The following is a 22,861-nucleotide window of genomic DNA, read 5'->3' as shown; positions in this document are numbered from 1 at the left end:
ACATATACATACCAAGCGGCTAACCAACCCCATGCATGGATGGTGGAAGTCAATTTGTGGCTGAGTAATACTACTTCCTAGACTCATTTAATTCAAAGAAATGTCCCATATTTGGTCTCTAGATCGTTGATGACGTCTCATATGGCCCCTAACGCCTGCAAGGAACTTACAAGTCATTCCACGCCTACTGCAAGCTATGCCTCAGTCCAATCAACAGCCCGACCATCTAGATGCTAGGACCTACAATGCCGAGTGAGTCCACTGGCTGACACACTCTGCTACGCAAGGTATACGACAGATCATGCCAGATATCACACTGTTAGACAGTGGCATCTCCATGAGTACACTTGTAGCTGAGCAGATCTGTCTTTGAGAAGCACTACCATACCATTTACACGAAAGGGACACTTTTGTGCCCTCTCAGGAGGAGGGTTCACATCTTATATAAATTTACCAGTACGTTTCATCTCAGTGTAAAGTAAAATTAAATAAAGTTACCTTTTGGAGTCATGCCGACTCATAAGGGCTAGTTTCTAGGTTTCATGGCGTATAAATTATCCACCTGGACGAGACGCCAGTCCGTCGCAGGATTACTCATTTTTGCCAGCTGAGTGGATTGGAGCAACGGGAAAGGAAGTATTTTGCTCAAGAACACAACGCATTGTCCGGTCTAGGAATTTAACCCACAATCTTTTGACCACGAGTTCAACACCCTAATAACTAAGCCGCGCGCCTCAGTGTGCGCTACCTTGATGTTCTCGAATTCTTCGAAAGCGGTAGTATTTTGTATCTTTAAGATTGTCTTTGAAACGCTTGCATTTCCTGCACTGGACACTTTTTCCTCACACCAGTCCATAATATACCACCTGTTTTGGCATGCAAGTGCCCTCTAAACTGACAAGATGACTAAACCATCTAAATTGCCGTTTCATAATCATGAACTCGATATGCATCATGCTGCTATACTCTCGTATCAAGCGCATGAAACCACCAAGCGAACTTCAGGATAGTACGCATGCATCGCTGCCGGAATCACTGGAGACGTTGTATATGCCTGCGGTAAGTTGTCTAGGTCTCGCATCCATACACCAGCGTTGTGAAGATGCATTTTTGCTAGACCTCGGCTCCAGGTGCTGTTTTGATGTTCAATTGCGACCAGAATTTCGATACAAGCTTCCCAAATGCATCACATGCCTTAGAAACTGACAAACTTGTACTGCAATTGAGAGTCTCCTGACCACTAGAGGTGAAGGACCCCAAGGTCTCGTTAGAACTTCCTTCTAGAAGGGAAACTCGTATAAAAACCTTAAGTGCAATTGGGTTTCTGGTAGTTCAAATTCTGTTGTGCCACCGGTGTTATAGCTGATAGTGTTGAAAGTGAATTCAGTGTTGCGCAATACTTTATTCACTCAAAACAAATTCATGTACAGGAACCTCTTGAATATTCGGAACGGTACACGAACATGCAAAAAACTCCCTGCGGTGATGGGATTGCAGTGAAGCATACGGGGCTAACAAATTAGGAGTATATAATTGCTAATACATGTACCAGTTGGTGGCATGCGATACTGGTCCCTTCATCTTCAAATAATCACAGAGGTGAGGTTCGGCAGCACCCCGAGTGATTAATTAGCTCTTTTCAAAGATAGCACTACTCAGCTGTTGACAAGAGGAACCGAGAAAAGATGGTCTAAGCAAAGCTTGTCACTAACACAGGGGCCAGCTCCTAACGCTTGGCAGTTGTTCACTCACGCAGGTAAAATACAAATGTTCAACAAATCTGTGAGTTAAATCATAGCCAAATGACATCCTCGAAAACATCAGATCTTAAGATGACGTATTGGAATGTACGTAACCTTTTTAACTTGCAAAGAACCGCACATCCTGAGCGCCGTACTACTTTTATATGTAGGGAATTGTTTCAGTATAGTTGCATTCTCAGAAACATACATATATACATACATACATGTATATATATATATATATATATATATATATATATATATATATATATATATATATATATATATATATATATATATGTATGTATATATATATATATATATATATATATATATGTACTACACACACAAACGTGTGTGTGTGAGGCGCAATGGCCCAGTGGTTAGGGCAGCGGACTCGCGGTCGTAGGATAGCGATTTCGATTCCCAGACCGGGCGTTGTGAGTGTTTATTGAGCGAAAACACTTAAAACTCCACGAGGCTCCGGCAGGGAGTGGTGGCAAACCCTGCTGTACTCTTTCACCACAACTTTCTCTCACTCTTTTCTCCTGTTTCTGTTGTACCTCTATTTCAAAGGGCCGGCTTTGTCAAACTCTTTGTCACGCTGAATCTCCCCGAGAACTACGTTAAGGGTACATGCGTCCGTGGAATGCTCGGTCACTTGCACGTTAATGTCAGGCTGTTCCGTTGATTGGATCAACTGGAACCTTCGTCGTGGTAACCGACGGAGTGCCGTATTTATATATATATATATATATATATATACACACACACACACATTCTTATGAGATAGTGGTGGTTTGCTTAAGCAAATATTCTACGGTGAAGTTCGTTCGGCGGGGAAGTATGTGTGTGCGCACGTATACGTGTGTGTGTGTGTAAATGAATAAAATATAATTTTTTAACGTTCAACAGGAATTCTCTTCAATGAATGCTATCGACAGATTGAAAGCATGTACGATATAGATAAATTTTCGTTGCTATTCCCACTTTTCATTGTAAAGTGTATTTTAATGGCAAAGAATAATTTGTCATGTCTAAATGGATACAAAATACGTCTACGTGATTGGTTCTTCGGCCACATACTGCAAATAAAAACAGACGTTGTTTCCAGTAAGAATTGGAGAGTGAAATCCGAGTTATTCATCACTCAATATTAAGACGTCCAATAAATATAGTTCATGCTAGTGTCAAACTGCTGTGCGTGTTGATTAAAACGGGTATGTCTGAATTTATGTTTCTACATATAAATATAAATATATGATTTTGAAGTTAAGGCGTTTACAGGACACTTCGTAAAATGTTGACACATCACAAGGGATTAGTTAGTTGACAGGATCAATGTGGAGAAATTTATTGTTAGTTGCAGCAACTCTTTGTTCAAAGAAGTGTGGAAGCTATCTTTAGTGTCGTGTTGATAAGAATCAAACTAGGGCTTGGCCCTGTGGTAAGGAGTTTGCATCCTAACCACATGGTTGTGAATTCAATCTCGCTGAGTATCAGTTTGGGCAGGTATTCTCTACTATAGCCTCAGGCCGACCAAATTTCTTGTGAGTGGATTTGATAGACGGAAACTGAAAGAAGCCTGTCGACACACCAGTAGAATAAATAACAGGCTTAAAAGAAAACAAATTACTGATGTCAATCCGATCGACTAAAACCTCTTCACAACATTGTCCCAGCATGACCGTAACCTAATAACTGAACCAAGTAAAAGATAAAAGATAAAAGATGGCGGAGAACAAGCTACAAGATTTGAGTCAGGAATTGCCTTTTTATTTTCCAACAAATCTCTCTTTGTCAGCTTTTGACATGACATTCATCTGATTGTCGGAATAAAATAAGATGTGTTGAATTCCATACAAAGATTACACTGACTGCAAACTAGAAGCGACTTACCTTTGTGTTGCCCTCCATCAAGTTTTTGTGGATTATCCAGTCTCCTCCTGGATGGTGTTAATTTATTATTTTTGGAATATTATCTGATTATATTATTTATACAAACGTCAAGTAATTTAACATTTCATATATATATATATATATATATATATTGTCGTTCAATACAACACCTTTTGGTGGGACGGGGGCATTTCGCGTTTGTAACTCCTCTGTCCTTGTAACAAATAAATAGTCGGTTTATATTTCAAAAGTAATAGTAGTAGTAGTAGTAGTAGTAGTAGTAGTAGTAGTAGTAGTAGTAGTAGTAGTTGTAGTAGTAGCCCTCATATCTTCATCAATGTGACTAAGAATATGTTATTTATTAAGAACATGTCACTAAGGTATTTATTGTTGTATACAAAACTGACATCGTCGAAAGGATGCCTTCAATAGCAGAAAATCAGTTTTACTTAACAACTAGGATTATATTTGGTTAATATGTGTGCTTTCTGTAGAAAACAAAGTTTCAAGTAGCATTTAAATAGCTCAAGTCGTCGCTATCCGTTGGTCTATTATCTCATGTACCCTCTCCAGCGAAGGTATTTTTCCCTCCGCATTATAAATAATATTGAAGTAAAACCACAACGCTTTAAATCCTTGCGCCGAATTATACATATAAAAGGTCAGAAAAACCATGTAGGTAATTAACGTTTTATGACTACAGGCCTATGGGATATACTATTACACACTCAACGCTAACGGTTTTCAACCACTCATTAGTTTCCAAGCAATAAGTTCGCGTAGAGAAGTAATATTTACTCTCAAAAGTGATAGAACGAACACATGGTTTTATTATACAAACGAAAACAAAGAAATCATCTTGTAGAAAAACAGTTGTATAAATTGCATACAACAATCCCTCGATTAAAATAAAAAAGATATTTATGGAGAAAGTGCGTCTCATATAAATAAAAAATATATATATACTTATGAAGATATAAACCATACTCTTCATAATAGCTATCGCTATATTATTATATACTAGTATTGATATTTAACACATGAAGAACGTGAGCATGGGTTAATATTAATCGTACATATCACACAAAATAATATATATATAGTAAGAGAGAGAGGTGGAGATAGATAGATAGATAGATAGATAGATAGATAGATAGATAGATAGATAGATAGATAGATAGATAGATAGATAGATAGATAGATAGATAGATAAAACAGCTGCACTACGCCTAATCTTGTTTCTGTTTCCATGACTTTTTAGCAACCGACCGTATAATGCTCCCCACTCTACAGGAAAAGTAGTAGCTATGGATACGTTCTAAAATGTGCCATTCTCAACCTTATTTTGATCTGCTCACGGATTTTTACAAGTAAAAAAAAAGAATTGCTTATGTTACATAAGTGAAATATGGCAAATAAATCAATGAGACCAGTGGTATGGATTTAGGTAATTCAGGTTTATGGTGCTATGTTGAATGTCGACCACAAAAATTCTCGACAAATTTTACTTCAGGCGCAGGAGTGGCTGTGTGGTAAGTAGCTTGCTAACCAACCACATGGCTCCGGGTTCAGTCCCACTGCGTGGAATCTTGGGCAAGTGTCTTCTGCTATAGCCCCGGGCCGACCAATGCCTTGTGAGTGGATTTGGTAGACGAAAACTGAAAGAAGCCTGTCGTATATATGTATATATATATATATATATGTATGTGTGTGTATGTGTGTGTGTTTCTGTGTTTGTCCCCCTAGCATTGCTTGACAACCGATGCTGGTGTGTTTACGTCCCCGTCACTTAGCGGTTCGGCAAAAGAGACCGATAGAATAAGTACTGGGCTTACAAAGAATAAGTCCCGGGGTCGATTTGCTCGACTAAAGGCGGTGCTCCAGCATGGCCGCAGTCAAATGACTGAAACAAGTAAAAGATAAAAGATAAAGATAAGATATCGAAATTTTTTCTCGCAACAAAGATAAGTGGAAATTATTTCGGGAAATTAAATATAAATCTCCGGCGTTGGGACTGTCTGTATGTGCAGGTGTCGATTAATGTATATCAAGTGAAGGCGCCATGGCTTAGTGGTTAGGGTATTCGGCTCATGATCGTAAGGTAGCGATTTCGATACACAGCGGTGTGTTGTGTCCTTGAACTGGACATTTTATTTCCCGTTGCTCCAAACCACTCAGCTGGCAGCAATGAGTAGTGCCTGTATTTCAAAGGGCCGGCCTTTCCGCATTCTGTATCACGCTGAATCTACTTAAGAACTACATCATCAATACTGTGTCTTTGGAGTGCTCAGCCACTTTGCACGTTAACTTCACGAGCAGGCTGTTCCGTTGATCGGACCACCTGGAACACTCGTCATTGCAAACGACGAAGGGCCTTAATTTATATTAAACCAAGATTGTATGGTGGCTAAACATTGCTTTCATTTGAAGTATTCAGTTCAAATCCTCTTATAAGTATTATCTAAGAGAGGCTCAGTCCTGGAGAGCTTTAAGTTAATCTAGTATTGATAGATGCTTCTCAGTGGAACAAATTATATATATTGACGCTTTCACGTGTTTGAGAGATAAATGAATATTTATAAGTGGGCGATTCCTGTGTTGTACAATCTTAACGAAATTTGGACAACCCATCGTAATTTTTTAAATCCTAAACCGAAACTCAAAATATTTTAATGAATCAATTTCTATTAAAAGTGGATACAAAGAAGGTGATTATAAAAGTATTGCGCATTCTGCTATCAAGAATGTATTCTGGTTGTTTGTTTTTGTAACCATGTTAGTAGTTATGGGAAACGTGAACTAAATTTTGCTTTTGCGTAGTAATATTTCAATTTTATCAAAAAGTCTTTCAGGTGATTTAATCTTTCCGAAGCAATTTTATTGGTCTAAGACTTGTAACTTATGTATTGTAAAACAATACTTTCTACTTATAGACACAAGGTCTGAAATTTGGAGGAGAGAAATAGTCGATTACATCGATCCCAGTGCCCAACTGGTACTTATTTTATCGACCCCGAGAGGATGAAAAACCTCAGCGGAATTTGAACTCAGAACGTAAAGACGGACGAAATAACTATTTCTTTACTACCCACAAGGGGCTAAACACACAGAGGACAAACAAGGACAGACAAACGGATTAAGTCGATTATATCGACCCCAGTGCGTAACTGGTACTTATTTAATCGACCTCGAAAGGATAAAAGGCAACGTCGACCTCGGCGGAATTTGAACTCAGAACGTAGCGGCAGACGAAATACCGCTAAGCATTTCGCCCGGCGTGCTAACGATTCTGCCAGCTCTCCGCCTTATGTATTGTAATATAATGACATATCTAAACCGCTAAATCGAATATAGAAACCCCCATACATCAATATTCAATAAGTCTCTATATAGAAGGGTGGAGGCGCAATGGCCCAGTGGTTATGGCAGCGGACTCGCGGTCATATGATCGCGGTTTCGATTCCCAGACCGGGCGTTGTGAGTGTTTATTGAGCGAAAACACCTAAAAGCTCCACGATGCTCCGGCAGGGGATGGTGGTGATCCCTGCTGTATTCTTTCACCACAACTTTCTCTCACTCTTACCTCCTGTTTCTGTTGTACCTGTATTTCAAGGGGCCGGCCTTGTCACTCTCTGTGTCACGCTGAATATCCCCGAGAACTACGTTAAGGGTGCACGTGTCTGTGGAGTGCTCAGCCACTTACACGTTAATTTCACGAGCAGGCTGTTCCGTTGATTCGGATCAACCGGAACCCTCATCGTCGTAACCGACGGAGTGCTTCCACATATTGAAGGACTACGACGTTAATATGTGTAAGTAGTGCTAAATGTAAGATCAAATAAAATGCACAACCCTACATCAAATGCACCATGGTATTGCGCATTATAAGTCGAGGAACAATGACGCAGAAATCTAAGAAGGACTTTACATCGAAATATATATTTGACAGAATGAACCGCATGTAGTCTAACAAGTCTCCGCAAAGTTACAATTGCTCAAACTGTAGACAACTTGGGCAACATTTAAAAATATTGCTTTCAAATTTTGGTACAAAAGCCAGCGATTTCGGGGGAGGGATGTAAGCCGATTATATCAACCCCAGTGCTCATTTTATCGGACCCTAAATTATTAAAGTCAAAGTGGACCTCGGCCAAATTTGAACGTGGAAACGGATGATATGCTGCAAGATATTTTACCTGGCTCGCTAACGATTCTGCTAGATCACTATCTTTTGAACATACAAATGCTGGTTTCAAATGGGAGGACAAACACAGGACATACAAACATATACACACATACATACATACATACATACATACATACATACATACATACATACATACATATATGCACGACGGGCTTCTTTCAGTTTCCATCTACTAAATTCACTCACAAGGCTTTGGTCGGTCCGAGGTTATAGTAAAAGACACGCAGTGTGACTGAACCCTGAACTACGTGGTTGGTAAGCAAGCTACTTATCACACAGCCACTCCTGCGCTATATATATACATATACATATGCGTGTGCGTGTGTGTCCGTGCCTGTGTGTTTGTGTGTATATCTTTGTAGGTGAGTGTAGAGGTATATATATGTATATATATATATATTATATATATATATATATATATATATATATATATATATTATATATATATATATATGTATGTATGTATGTATGTGTGTATATACCAAATAATATATTTTGGGGTAATGTTTAAAAAAAACATCGATAACGCATTTTGAACTTTATATTCAAAGCACTTTCTTGTTTGAGATTAATACAAGTGTTATATCAGCTCTGAGCCTTCTCTTCACCGAATTAATGCAATGCGTTATTAACTTATTCAGAGCTGGTCATAAAGAAGATTGATTCGAGTAAAACATCTTTTAGCATGCAAACAATATTTGCAGTCACAGGAGTCAAAGTTGCGGACTGATTGAGTAACTTTTATCTTTGGTACTGTCGTTCTGTAGTTTCACTTTCATGATATTATTTCCTTGCTTACATAAATCATCATCATCACCATTAATGTTTTCATTAGCATCATCGAAAAACTTAATTCCAGGGAAATCGATTAAAAATGCTGCAAAACAATTTCTAGATAACAAATAAAACACCTTCTAAATGAAGCCGCTTCAGAAAGATATCTTGCCCGCTAAATTTAAGGATTTTCAATAAAATTGAATTGTTTTGTTTTATAACTGAAATTTATAAAAAGTATACAGAATTACAGGCAATTTAATACTGACAGTACCAATAGTATTTAGATAGGTAAAATTTCTATATTTAAATGAGTTAAGCTACATGCCTTAAAATTTAAACCTTTACTAGAGAAGCGTTTCTGAAATACTAAATCTAATTGCCGTGAATGGTTAAGATAGAATTTATTTAACGTTAATTGTCTGCTTGATTTATTGTTTCTGATTTATTGTTATTAGCTTTATCGGACTCCAGAGTTTATTGACTTTACTTGAGGCCGCTGTTGTGCAAGTATTTGAACGAGAATTCCGGTTTGAAAATACCACAAAAACTTTAACATGCTCACGCCATCAACTTTTCTCAATCCATTAAGTAGAATTAATTATTGCTAGACTGTACCAAAGTATATATATATATAAATAAATATATATATATATATATATATATATAATATATATATATATATATAAAACTTAGATAAAACTTAGATATGTTTCGACCAGAGATTGGTCCAGGCCATGTCTAACTTAATAGCACCACCTGATAGGATTATTCGAATCCTGTTTAAGTCAAGTTTTGTTCAAGTAGTGAGTTCTTGTTGGGTGAGTTGTATCCAGTTTTGTTCAAGTAGTGAGTTCTTGTTGGGTGAGTTGTATCCAATTATGGGTGGCTTATCTGGTATTCTTTGAAGGAGTCTATCCAGACTCTGTTTGAAGTTGATGGGATCCTTTTCCTCTTTGATCTCCCTCGGGACAATGTTAAATAGGGCAGGGCCTGTTGAGGAAAAGAAATTATGTTGCAGTGTACATGTATGTTGTGATCTTGAATTTGGCAGGGGACGTATAGCCCGTGGTCCAAGTCTCGGATGAACCTTGAAGCTAATGTTTAGGTCATTTGGGCAAAGTTGGCGGTATATTTTCCACATCGTACAAATGATGTACCGCTCACGGCGACGCTGGAGGGAGTAAAGTTTCAAGGCTTTAAGGCGATCCCAATAGTCGAGAGCAGCCATGCCTTCAATTTGTTTAGTGAGAGCCCTCTGGGGTGACTCAATTCTGGAGATGTTTTGTCTTGTGTGAGGAGACCACAGTGGACAGCAGTATTCAAGGTGTGGCCGTACAAAGGATGAAAAAAGTGGTATGATGACACCTTGTTCTCTGAACCGGAAAGTTCTTAAGATCCAGGAACTCATCCTACGAGCTGTATCGACCTTGATGTGTGCACTCCAACTGAGATCGTCATCAACAATTACACCCAGGTCTCTGATATTGTTAGAGGCTGTGAGCGGTTCCCCTGAAGGAAGAGAGTATGGTTGTTTTAGTGAGGAATTTCTTCCAAAATGCATCAGCTCAAATTTTCCCTCATTCAGTTGCATTTTGTTTCTGTCTGCCCATTGACTCGCAGCATATAGGTCAGACTGGAGTTGAGTTCGGTCTGCTTCTTCATTGACGATTTGCTGGAGCTTAGTGTCATCAGCGAATATTTTCACTTTGCAGTGATGTACGACACTGGAAAGGTCGTTTACATAAATTATGAAGAGTAGCGGACCCAAAACAGTTCCCTGGGGAACACCGCTGGTGACTTTTGCTGGGTTTGAGTGGACTCCATCAACTACAACATGTTGTGTTCTATTCGCTAGGAAATACTGAATCCAGTGTAGAACTTTTCCACGGATTCCAACATTTGCCAATTTTGAGAGTAGGATGTTATGGTCTACCCTGTCGAACGCTTTACTGAAGTCAAGGTATATGACGTCAGAGTTCGAACCTGTTCCCAAGGCTTTGAGTACATCTTCAATGTGGTGTAAGAGCTGTGTTAGACAGTCCCTGCCACAGCGAAAGCCATGCTGATTTGAATTTAGGAGTTTGTGGGTCTCCAGGAAGTCAGCTATCCTTGATCTTAACACTCTTTCAAACACTTTAATGATGTGGGAGGTGAGTGAGATTGGGTGATAGTTGACTGCGAGGGATCTGTTTCCCTGTTTGAAAACCGGGATGACCGACTGGGATAGAAACTTTTTCGGTATATAACCTGCGTCTAACGAGTTTCTCCAGAGGTTGGTCAGAGGGACTGCAAGTTGATATCTACATTCCTTCAGGAGACTGGCGGGAAATCTATCAGGGCCTACAGCAGAGTAATGTTTGACCTCATTTATTGCTGCTACGATGTCGGTGGCAGTGAAGGTTATGTCTGCGATTTTGTGTTGGGAGTCAGCTTCGTTCGTTTCCCTCACATCAATATCAGTGGGAACACTGAAGACAGAGCAATATTGTTTCTGCAGTATTTCTGCCATTTCTTTAGCATCGTGTTGGGGAATGCCGTTTTCATCAATCAATGGCCCAATAGGTGAGACAGTGGTTCTATGCTTATTTGCATAAGAATAGAACACTTTTGGGTTCTGTTTGATGTTTTTGATTACCCATTGTTCCTCCACAGCTCTTTGATTTTCAATGGAGGTTTTCATGTTAGTCTGCAGATGAAGTTTTTCCAGCTCTAGTCTTTTCATTGTTGTTGAATGTGGATGTTGCGTGTGGGAATATTTTAATTGGTTGATTTTTTTGTTGAGTCTTTTGATGCGCCTGATGAGTGTTTTTTTCTTTTTAGGGAGCCGGTTTCTGTTTGTGTTAGTAGATTTCTTGGGAGCGTGTTTAGAGCATGTGTCGGTGACAATGGCTTCAAAGTGCTGCCACGCGGTCTCAATATGAGGGGAATTGAGAGTAAAAGACCAGTCGATGGAAGACAGATCCTTTCTGATTATATATATATATATATATATATATATATATATATATATATATATATATATATATATATATAGGCGCAGGAGTGGCTGTGTGGTAAGTAGCTTGCTAACCAACCACACGGTTGCGGGTTCAGTCCCACTGCGTGGCATCTTGGGAAAGTGTCTTCTGCTATAGCCCCGGGCCGACCAATGCTTTGTGAGTGGATTTGGTAGACGGAAACTGAAAGAAGCCTGTCGTATATATGTATATATATATGTATGCGTGTGTTTGTGTGTCTGTGTTTGTCCCCCTAGCATTGCTTGACAACCGATGCTGGTGTGTTTAGGTCCCCGTCACCTAGCGGTTCGGCAAAAAGAGACCGATAGAATAAGTACTAAAAGGTGGTGCTCCAGCATGGCCGCAGTCAAATGACTGAAACAAGTAAAAGAGTAAAAGAGTGAATATAAATATATATATATATATATATATATATATATATAATATATATATATATATATATATATATATATATATCGAACCCACAGGAGTAAACAAGAGAGACAGATACAGGCAGAAACAAAGAAAATGCCACTTATATTTGAACACTATGCAAATATTCTTTTAAAAAATCTTTTCTTTTAATTTTTCTCAAATTTAATTGTTTTCCATACTTACAGTTGAGAAAGTCTCAATGACTGAAACCGATAGTGAAATGTGTTTTATAAAATTATTTTAGCATTTTCTATCTTGACTTTTTTTACATATATATATATATGTGTGTGTGTGTGTGTGTGTGTGTGTGTGTGTGTAATTGGCTACTCTTTAAGCTGGAGATTAATTCAGTGTATTCTTCAATTCATGACTATCCCTGGAATTTAGTCTACACTTATAAGCTACTGCTTTCTAGAAGACTAGATATCTCGTTCGACTGTGTAATACAAATCTTTAATTTCTAATTGTTGTCTTACTGACCAAGGAATGTTCTACAGTTATTATCAAAAATATGGTGCCGGGAGTTCGCTCACCTCAATAGACCTTTTCTTGTCTCTTGAGCGGTGGCAATATAGACTTCTCGGTTCCATTACCAAAAATCCATCTTTCTATAAGGTCATGAGTTATTTCTGTTGGCCTCCAGCTTTCTTCAAATACTAGTTGTTTTGTTATCGTTCAACACATAAAAGACAGTGAACAACTTTTGGAATCTCAGAAACATCTGCATCACGTTACTCTCGTTAACTTCAGCTCAAAAGAAAGGGCCATACAGATCGTGCTGTCAGCGTATGAAAATATTGCCATCCAGAATTATCTGTATCAGTTCATCATTGATCATCACGTTGTCTGTCTAGATATATTTGATCTCTTTCTTGCCCTTAGATTTGACGCCTGTCATGTCATCACAATATACCCCACTGGCGTGCGTCGCCGCGCAGTAATATCTATGTATCTATGTACGCTAAAGACTTTAAAAAATAAAACTTAAGGTTTTTGATAACTTACACTGATGTATGGATGACTCGTAAATTATGCTATCTTTATTTATCTATATTTATCGACCCCAAAAATGCAATGTAAAGTCGTGCTCAGCAGTATTTAAATTCATAACGTAGTCAGCATGTCGACTTGAAGGCAATATATCCGACGCTCTAACGATTCGTTTAATTCTTTGCTTTATGTGACATCGTGCTTCATCCAACAACAAAAGGGTCTATTTGTATCCGCCGATTTCCCTTGCTTTCAATGTCCCAAAGCTGTAAGTCAGCACCGTGTCTCTATAGCCGTAAATGCCAACAGCAACTTAATGACCGCATTCATATACCAGTTCCCAAGTACCTCTCCTTATTTAAAACTTTAATGACAGCAATTATTGACACCAACAAAACCTTCATTCGCGTTTTATACAAAATATTTTCACTTAAAAATACCCGATAATCAGCTCAACCATTTCTCATTATGTCTCCCTCTCACTAAACCTTGAATTAGACACTTTGCTAAAAACTAACCTTCAAGGCTCAGATGTTCTCTTAGGACACGTTTTCCCTACAATCTTACAGGAATGATATACCGACATCAAGATTTAGGACTTCGAAGCTTATGGGAAATACCTTTCTCCTCTTATTCACCAAAAATGTGAAGTGTGATATTTTTCATCAAAATATTAGACGTGTTTATAATCTATTAAACACAGGAATATTTTAAATGCAAATATCCTCTTTATCGAATTTGTTCACTTTTCTCTATATTATATTAGAGCTTATATTATATAACCATTTCTAGATGAACCGTGTATCCGAATATTTCTAAACAAACTTAGTCAAGGAATAGGTTTCTATCGGCAGATTGATCTGTATGAATTCGCGTTTGTTCTTAATAAGATTGGATATGTATCACAAGACAATTTCTCATTCCTACTCTTTATAAAATTATAAAATCAATAACATGAAAGCTTTCCCAGCAGTGGCATAAGACCAATCAAAGAGAAAGTTAGTCTGATACTTTCTTCGTCAGAGCGTGGAGTTATTAAAGCTAACGTGTATATAACAACTATATACAGTTGCTTAGCACTAGTTACACATGAAGTGACTAATACAGTGTAGTAGAACGTCTATAATTTAGAGTAGTTCTTATACACATTAGATGAATGGTGTAGATATTAGTGCATAAATAGGAGTCAAAAATACGAGAAAGGGCATGAACATATCAGTGTCCCATATTGATATTCAAAAGGACAACTATGTTAATTACTTATTGGCTTACACTCTGTGTCGATAGAAATCTATAATCATTAATTCATTTAGATAAACTTCCATTCATTTATACTCACTCTAATATTGAAGATTTTTTTTTCTATAAATAAGACATCATTATCATAATCGGTTACGTTCAATCGTTGCATTGGTTCAATGTATCTGTTTTGTTATTCGGATCTACTGCTTCATTTAGCTCAGCACTTTTCCACATAAATTTGTTCATGGTCAAGCCAGTTTATGAATTATTTATCATCTAGAACAGATTTTTTTCTTATCAATGGACTGTTAAAATACGACACCTGCTTCAATAGTATGTCCTTCATTTCGATTACTCTCTATTAAACGCTTTGTTTTTAAACACACAGAAAAAATAGATGTGCTACTGTGTGTGTAGAGTCTGTGTGTGTGTGTGTGTGCGCGCTCATGCGTGTGTGTCTATGTGCGTGTGTCTGTACTATCATGTTCATGTGTTTGTATGTGTGATATATGTAAAACCCTATATATAATTATATACAAATATATATATATGGTCATATATATATATATACATATATATATATATATATATATATAATATATATATATATATATATATATATATATATAATATATATATATATACTCACAAATATAAATAAAATAAGATATTATTACTAAGAAGAAGAAGATTAGAAAATTAGTTAATATTGATTAATACACCGTGCTTTTACTATTCAATGAATAATCGACCAGAGATGGTTAAATAGACACCATTAATAAATGAAATATTTAAAGAAATCTTTAACATCCAGTAAGCAATTTTGATTCAAGTAAATTATTACACAAAACCTTGAACCCAAATACATACGCTCATATACACAAAGAAATAAGTGTGCGTGTGCACGCGTGTGGACACGTACGCATATTTTATATACTATATAATATATGTGTGTCTGCATGTGTCTGGTTAAATTCCATGTGGTGAAAATGGGACATTTGGTTGCCTTTTACGGGGTCCAGACCCTTTTAATATACGAAGGTGGGCTGAAGAGCTTATAAGCTGGCTTTGAAGGAGTGATACTAGAGCTGTGAAATTTTACATGCATTATTTTCAACTCTACTTGTAAATTACTACATTGTTTCCTTCGAGTTAAGCAGACATCTGATTGTTCAAAGAAGATTCCAAAAGTAACTGATAACGACTTCTCTTGAAAAATGGAGAAAATTTGGCATCGTGGTGTTATCAGATACCTGCAGAAAAACGGTTTAGCCCCAAATGATATTCATGCTGACATGGTTACGTTATCAACAGTGCATAAATGGGAAGATGAACTTAAGAGGAGAAGGGAGTGTCTTGAAAATGACTCATGGTCTGGACAACTGCTAAACCCAAGAAAAACATTCATCATGTTCACCATATGGTGATGGATGTCAGGCGATTACCTATAAATCATATAGCCAAAGCCGTTAGAATATTTGGTGGAATACTTGAGTCTATTGTGTACAATGAACTTAGCCTGATCGGGGTTTCTGATTGACGGTTGCCACGACTTTTGACTCATGATCAAAGACGCATCAGGCTGAGCATATGAAGGAAAATCTGACATTGAACGTTTCCTAGCCCAGGATGAGTGTTGACTTCATCACTTTGAACCAACCCATATACAGTGGAAAACACCTGTCCTCACCTGCTGCGAAGAAGGCCAAAGTCGTTTCACTCTTTCAGTCAATTTTCGTACATAATACAAGTCTTGCGAAAGCAGAATAATACCGGTCTTTCTGAGAATTTGCCTATGTGATAAATTTCATATATATTAAACATATTACATATATCATAAGTATTAAATAAAGACAGAGAGATATATATATATATATTATATATATATATATAATATATATATATATATATATATATATATATATATATATATATATATATATATATATATATATATCGTATAGATTATATTACATATCTTTTGTTTAACAACAGATGCAGCAAATTCTGGTAACTGATTTATGGGGTTTATTGTTCGGGCGTTGGAGGTGGAAATGAGGAAACACTTTTTTACATTTCAAAAGTTTAGGTTTTGAGTTTGCCTTCTTTACTGACATTTCGAACACTGTGGCCGAAGTCACAACCCCAACAGGATGCACTCCTTGTTGAGCCACACGATGGGCGATGCGGCTTAAGTGTCTAATATGAAAAAGGGTCATACTTGTCTTTCGTTAGCTGAATATCTCAGCTAGAAACACCACACCTATAGATGTTGCAGTAGTTACTTCACTGAACTGGGTACTTGGCCGTTAACTTTGTAAGTTCTTTCGCCCAGATTTCTTTTGTATGTTTTACCTTTGATAGGTACCAGCTTCACAGAAACAAACGCATCCGTCATGCTGCTTCCCATAGCTTCTCCGTAAGCGTGGCTCTTGGAGTTTCACCATTGAGGTTTACTCCTCTGGTGTGATTATTTTAACGTCACTCCAGGTCCTATTCCTGTCTAGCATAGATAGCCCTGCCAGCATAGCTCTTGGGATAATTGGAACACGCATATAAGCATATAAAAATAAGGAAAATGGAAGAAATACTTCTTGCATACGGTTTCTTAAAGGGAAGTGTGAACGCTATCATTATGTTGAATAGAAATACTCTATAGTTCGTTCTCTAGATGGCGACACAGAGTTCTTTGACATAGTGGCTGATGTCTTCTAGCCTTTGCATTCTACCTGTTCATAATATTTCTAGATTATGTTCTCCACGCCGTTTAGATGAGATTAAAGTCAAAGGATTCACTCTTCAACCAACCAAAATCAAACGTTTTCCAACTGTGTCCATCACAGATGCTGACTGTGCTGATGACTTGGTGCTGCTAGCAGATGAAGTTTGTGATGCAGAGTCTCTCTTGTACAGCTTTGAAAGTGCTGATAAAGGCATTGGTCTCTATTTTCAACTCAGACAAGACAGAATATATGATGTACAAACAAAGCGGCAACATTAAAATCTGGAAAATCATTGAAAATTTCAAACGAATTTCGGAATTAAAACTGCAAAGGAAGATCTGTCCGCAAGTGATATTCATCGGTGAATCGGCGAAACCTGGGTAGCTTTAAATAAATTATCAACGGTCTGGATATCATAGCTTCCATTAAATTTGAATCGTAATTTCTTTCAGGCGGTTATGCATTCAGTTGTTTTATATGGATATACAACATGGATTTAACAAAACGTCTTGGAAAGAGATTTGACGGAACTTATACAAGAATGCTTCGAGTTGCTCAGGTTATATCCTGGAGACAACACCCAGCAAAAGAACTTGTTTTATTGTAATTTACCACTAATATCACACGTCATGGGAGAACGAAGAACAAGATTCGCTGAACAGAGCTGGAGAACAAGGAATGAGATCATCAGTGACGTTTTTCTTTGGAAACCGAAGCATTTTTACACAAACGTTGGTAGACCACATCAAACTTTGCGAGGATTCCGAGTGCACTTGAGAAGACTTATCACGTGCAATGGCGGACGGACAGACTCAAGAGAACAAGTCACAACCAACGATCCGTGCAATAAGTACGACCGCATGATGATGGTGATGATGATGATGTATATTACATATAGCATACGTGTAGGGTATATATATATCTTAAATATCATCTATATATGTAGATAATATATACATATATGTATAATATATATTTATATATATATATATATTTACATGTATATATAATGTATGTATATATATATCTATATGTGTGTGTATGCATATATGTATATATATATATATATATATTATATATATATATATATATATAATATATATATATATATATGTATGTATGTATGTATGTATGTGTGTGTATGTATGTGTATGTACACTGTTTTATGTCAGACGAATGAGAAGTGAGTACTTCAAACATGTAGAGGATATGACTCTTTAATTGAAACTGACACAGAGTTTGTGTCGCGTCTCGTGCTTCACGTCACTGTTCCTACTTGAAGATTACAGAGGTAGGAAACTCGAGCCATGCGACAAATATTTAATTTCAGTTTCAATTATGTCTCAACTGCAACAACTGACACGAATCATCTGTCGGGCAGACAGATGTGTCTGAATCCATGATCTTGCTGCAAAATTGGACTATGGCCACAAATAATTTACAGAAGATAGTGGAAGACAGAAGTGGATGCACTAGCAGTTAACATCCGACTCGAAGAAGAAAAAGTCAGAAGCCTTCTCATATCAACTTTATCGTATTTGAAGCTAATAAAACATTCATTTCTGATGATTCAGAAACAAAGCTTCAGGCCATGGATTAGAATCACACCCTTTCTCCAAGTCCTTAGGAATTAAAGAGAGGCTTGAATGTTATGGTGACCGTTTGGGGGAACGACGTAGACGTCATTTACTTTAACTCTCTGGAACATAGTTGTACTGCGAACGCAGACGGCAAGTTAAGACACTCTGAAAGTTGAGGGAAGCTGTTAAAGGGGAAAAGACTTAGCAAGAATCTGTAAATTATTCAATGCGCAACCACACGAATCTTTGGCAACAAACTAAGCAATTAGGCAACCACCTTAAAGCCGAATTCTGGTGCGCTCTGATTTCCACTCGGCCAGTCCAATAAAGGACAGACTTCGAAGACAAATATTTGATGTCACAGATGAGGTGAAAGTGACTGCGAAGAAGAGTCATGTATGAACCATTATACACGATGACAATCTGTGATACATTATTAAGTTGAACTTTGTGAAATATAATTTAAAAAGATAGGCTGGCCATCAAATTAATAGCACAACGAAGAAAGCTTGAAAGTTAAAAGGTCAAGTTGAAATAAGATACCGTTTAATCAATGCTGGGAAATGGTATAGTAACATTATTCCTCAGTTGTATTACAGAAATATCAAACAAAATCAGTTGAGTGTCTTTATAAAGCATTTTATATGAATACAATCAAAGTAGGTAAGAAATATAGCATGCAATTACCATAAAATAATGTTTTTTTAATGTGCCCCAGCAAGGCCGCAGATTCAAGGCTGAAACATATAAAAGAATAACTAGCATTCCATCGGTAACGACGACGAGGTTTTTCTGTTGATTCGATCAACGGAACGAAAATGACGCGCATGTGACTGACCTCTCCACATACCCTTAACGTAGTTCTCAGAGAGGTTCAGCGTCACACAGTGTGACAAGGCCAGTCCTTTGAAATACAGGTACTACTCATTTTTATCGGCTGAGTGGACTGGAGCTAAGTGAAATAAAGTTTCTTGCTTATGGACACAACACGTCACCAAGAATCGAACTCACGTCCTTGCGATCGTGAGCCAAATACCCCTAATCACTAAACCACGCGCCTTCACAATAAATAATTATAAGCAAATAATAAAAGAAGCATATATTACACTATTACCTTCAACATTGTTCGAAATTCTTGTCGCTACAGACAGGAATTGTATTGTACGTAAACTTCACCAAAACAAGCATGAGTCAATGAACAGCATATTGTTTCACGAAAACTTCACAACTCAGAAACGCATTGCTATCCATATACATGTATGTATGTATGTATGTATGTATGTATGTATGTATGTATGTATGTATGTATGTATGTATGTATTTATGTATGTATGTATGTATGCATGTATGTATGCATGTACAAACATAATACAGATAAGCCAACAGTGTAATCTTTATAACAACAATTACAGAAATTTTATCCAACCTACCGTTATGCTTCCGTGTTGTACAATAGTGACGTGTGTGTTTGTACATTTATAAGTACGTATTGGAAGTTCATGTTTAATTACCTGCATGGAAGCAGCAGTCAACAGTAGCAGCAGCGGCGGCACTAAATGCAGTAGTAGTGGTAGTAGTAGTAGTAGTAGTAGTAGTAGTAGTAGTAGTAGTTGTTGTTGTTGTTGTTGTTGTTTTATCACTTTTATGGCTGAGTTCGAATCACGGGGATTTGTCAGCGAAAGTTCAATTCCGTTTAGTGTTTAATCTAATATATACCAATAGAAGATTACCAGTGAAATTGGAGCGGTGGTACCGACACCCCACTTTGTGTCTATGAATCACTTCTGAATTGCTGACAGTATTTTTTTTTTTCTAAATGTTCTGTGTGATCAATATCTTAGTGCTTTGGACGAGTCAGTTCTTTTTTTACTAAGATTTCAGCGCTGCTGAAAGTATATTTGCGTTGTAACTATATATAAGTGGAATACATGCATGTGCATGTACAGTGCATTCATTATGTGAACAGGTCGTCTTAAAAATATAGGGAGAGATTACAGTTAAAGATATATGTGAGTGAGAGAAATTTCAAGTGCGTGATTGTGTATATTTTATGAGCGTACGCGTATAACAGCAACGCAACTAATAAACTATCGTTAACCTGTTGAGACAAGGTAGGGCGAGTGTAAGATGTTTACACCTGCCAGCAATGTCTAGTGATATATGTGTATGTATGTGTGTATGTGTGTGTGTATGTGTGCGTGTACGTGTATGTACGTGCGCGTGTGTGTACAAGCAAACAGACAGTCAGTGACTGAATACAGAGACAATAAAAAGAGAACCACTGTGCTATTAAACAGAAAATCACCCAGGTAACATAAATAAGAATTATGTTAAGAAATCAGAAATAGAAATAGCTGTGTTCTGAGATACGTCTGTAACCAATGTATTGTCCAGATAAACCTCTCGCTGAAATAGTCAAGAATGAAAATGATTAATGTTATTCTCAAGAAACAGTCTGAAACTCAAAGTAGCTGAAAATACTGTTTACTAGTAAATAAGCACCTCGAGATGTTTTACTTATTTCGTTGCATAAATTATTAGAATAAGGTAGTTATGTATCAGCGACGACAACCAGTTTAAGTTTCATTTCTTCCGCTCACAAAGCACTCACCTATCAGTAAAGACACCCACTGTCCTTGGCTACTTGTCTTTACTGCATATGCGTCGCAGTGCTTATTAAAGTTTATACTGCTTAATAATAAATTAAATTTGAAGTCTAAATATAGCTACCTTAGCTCTTGTTACGAATATTTCTCATTACTGTTTCAAAGCAGACACAAATAATGTAGCTTATAACAGTTGCAAATCGAAATAAAGTGAAAATGTCTAGAATCATCTCAGCACATAGTGTAAAGTTTGGAAGCTCAGTCAAATGAAATTTTAATGTAAGCGAAATTCTTTCAGTGATTTCAAACCCTAATTGCAATAAAAACTATGTTTCAATAAGGCTTCCCTTATCAAAGCATTCAAATGCCTGTGAAAGTGCTTAATTGAAATCTCGCATCCGTAGGTGGAACACATTTAAGAAAATTCTGTTTCATAGCTACAGGCCTTGACATGCATCCGCAATTGCTGCTATAGTTTTCATTAATCTCTCTCTCTCTGTCTTTCTCTCTCTCTCTGTCTTTCTCTCTCTCTCTTTCAGTTTCTCTTTCTCTTTCTCTCTTTCTCTCTCTCTCTCTCTCTCTCTCTCTCTCTCTCTTTCCCCTTAATCTATCTACCTCTGTCTCTCATTACATTATAAATATTCAATATCTCAACAAAACTCCTGACTTCAGTGGGAATATATTTTGTTATAATTTTCTAATCGACGAAAGTTTACTTACGTCATCGTAAAATTCGCATTTAAGAAAGGATATTTTAATTGCTATACTTGAGGATAATCATATTTTTCCAATTAAACACACGCACTATATGTTTGGTCTTTACTTCAGCTTTATTATTATCAGTTTTTGTTTCTTTGTCAAAATTCTTTTGTCACACGTCATTATGGTGTATCGTCAGACCCCAAAACGTGTTGGCCTAAGACCTCTTCAAAATATCAAGATACTTTGAAGAGTTCTTAGGTCATGCCAACAGGTTTTCGAGGTCTGACGATACGCCAGGGTAATCATATAAACCGGCCTTCCCTACTTTTAATATAAATATATATGTGTATGTCTGTCTGTATGTGTATGTATATAGTTATATATGTATATATGTATGTATATAATCATATATATATGTATATGTGTGTGTGTATAGAGTGTTAGGTGTGATGTACATCCTTAAATCCATTCCAATACAATGATAAAGGACTAAATAAATAAATAAGTAAATAAATGGTTAATAAGAAGGGTAATATCCCAGTCTCTCTCTTTCCTTTTACCTATCTGCCTACATGTCTGACTATCTATCTATCCGTCTATCTATTTATCTATCTCTCAATCTATTTATCTATATATGATCCGATCTACCTACCTATATTTCCATCTCTCCGTCACCATTGTTATGAAACCTCACCCCAAAAAGCAAAAACAATGTTCTCTTCTAAACAAACCCACCAAAAAACATCTGTTTTATATAAATGAACAAGGTGTTTTTACATTCACAAAATTTAATTTGACAAGCCGGAGAAAGGAACGAAAGTGCTAATAATATTGAAAAAATAAATAGATTTTTTTTTCCAAATTTCTTACAACATTTTATATGATATTTTATAAACGACATTTTATATATATATATATATATATATATCAATTTGTAAACAAACCCAAGGGCTGTTAAATTT

At 36.8% G+C, this 22,861-nt stretch overlaps 1 protein-coding gene across 7 annotated transcripts in view; it reads right to left on the bottom strand.

The window, feature by feature from the left end:
• The window catches only part of LOC115215828, a 61,426-nt gene extending 40,583 nt beyond the window's left edge, over positions 1–20,843 (bottom strand). Inside the window, exons 1-2 of one of the 7 annotated variants that reach the window (XM_029785149.2) lie at positions 19,706–19,802; positions 15,979–16,081 (exon numbers count right to left, since the gene is read on the bottom strand). The gene's annotated coding sequence lies outside the window, so the exon portion shown is untranslated. Of the gene's footprint in view, positions 1–3,641; positions 3,657–15,978; positions 16,082–19,705; positions 19,803–20,021 lie in introns of those variants that run through there. The other 6 variants (XM_036505935.1, XM_036505933.1, XM_029785151.2 and 3 more) reach the window with 6 other exon arrangements.
• Positions 20,844–22,861: the final 2,018 nt, after the last annotated feature.

Source organism: Octopus sinensis, linkage group LG9 (genome assembly GCF_006345805.1).
Source record: "Octopus sinensis linkage group LG9, ASM634580v1, whole genome shotgun sequence".
In the NCBI taxonomy this organism is placed as follows: domain Eukaryota; kingdom Metazoa; phylum Mollusca; class Cephalopoda; order Octopoda; family Octopodidae; genus Octopus; species Octopus sinensis.
This window is presented reverse-complemented; position numbering and strand designations above follow the sequence as displayed.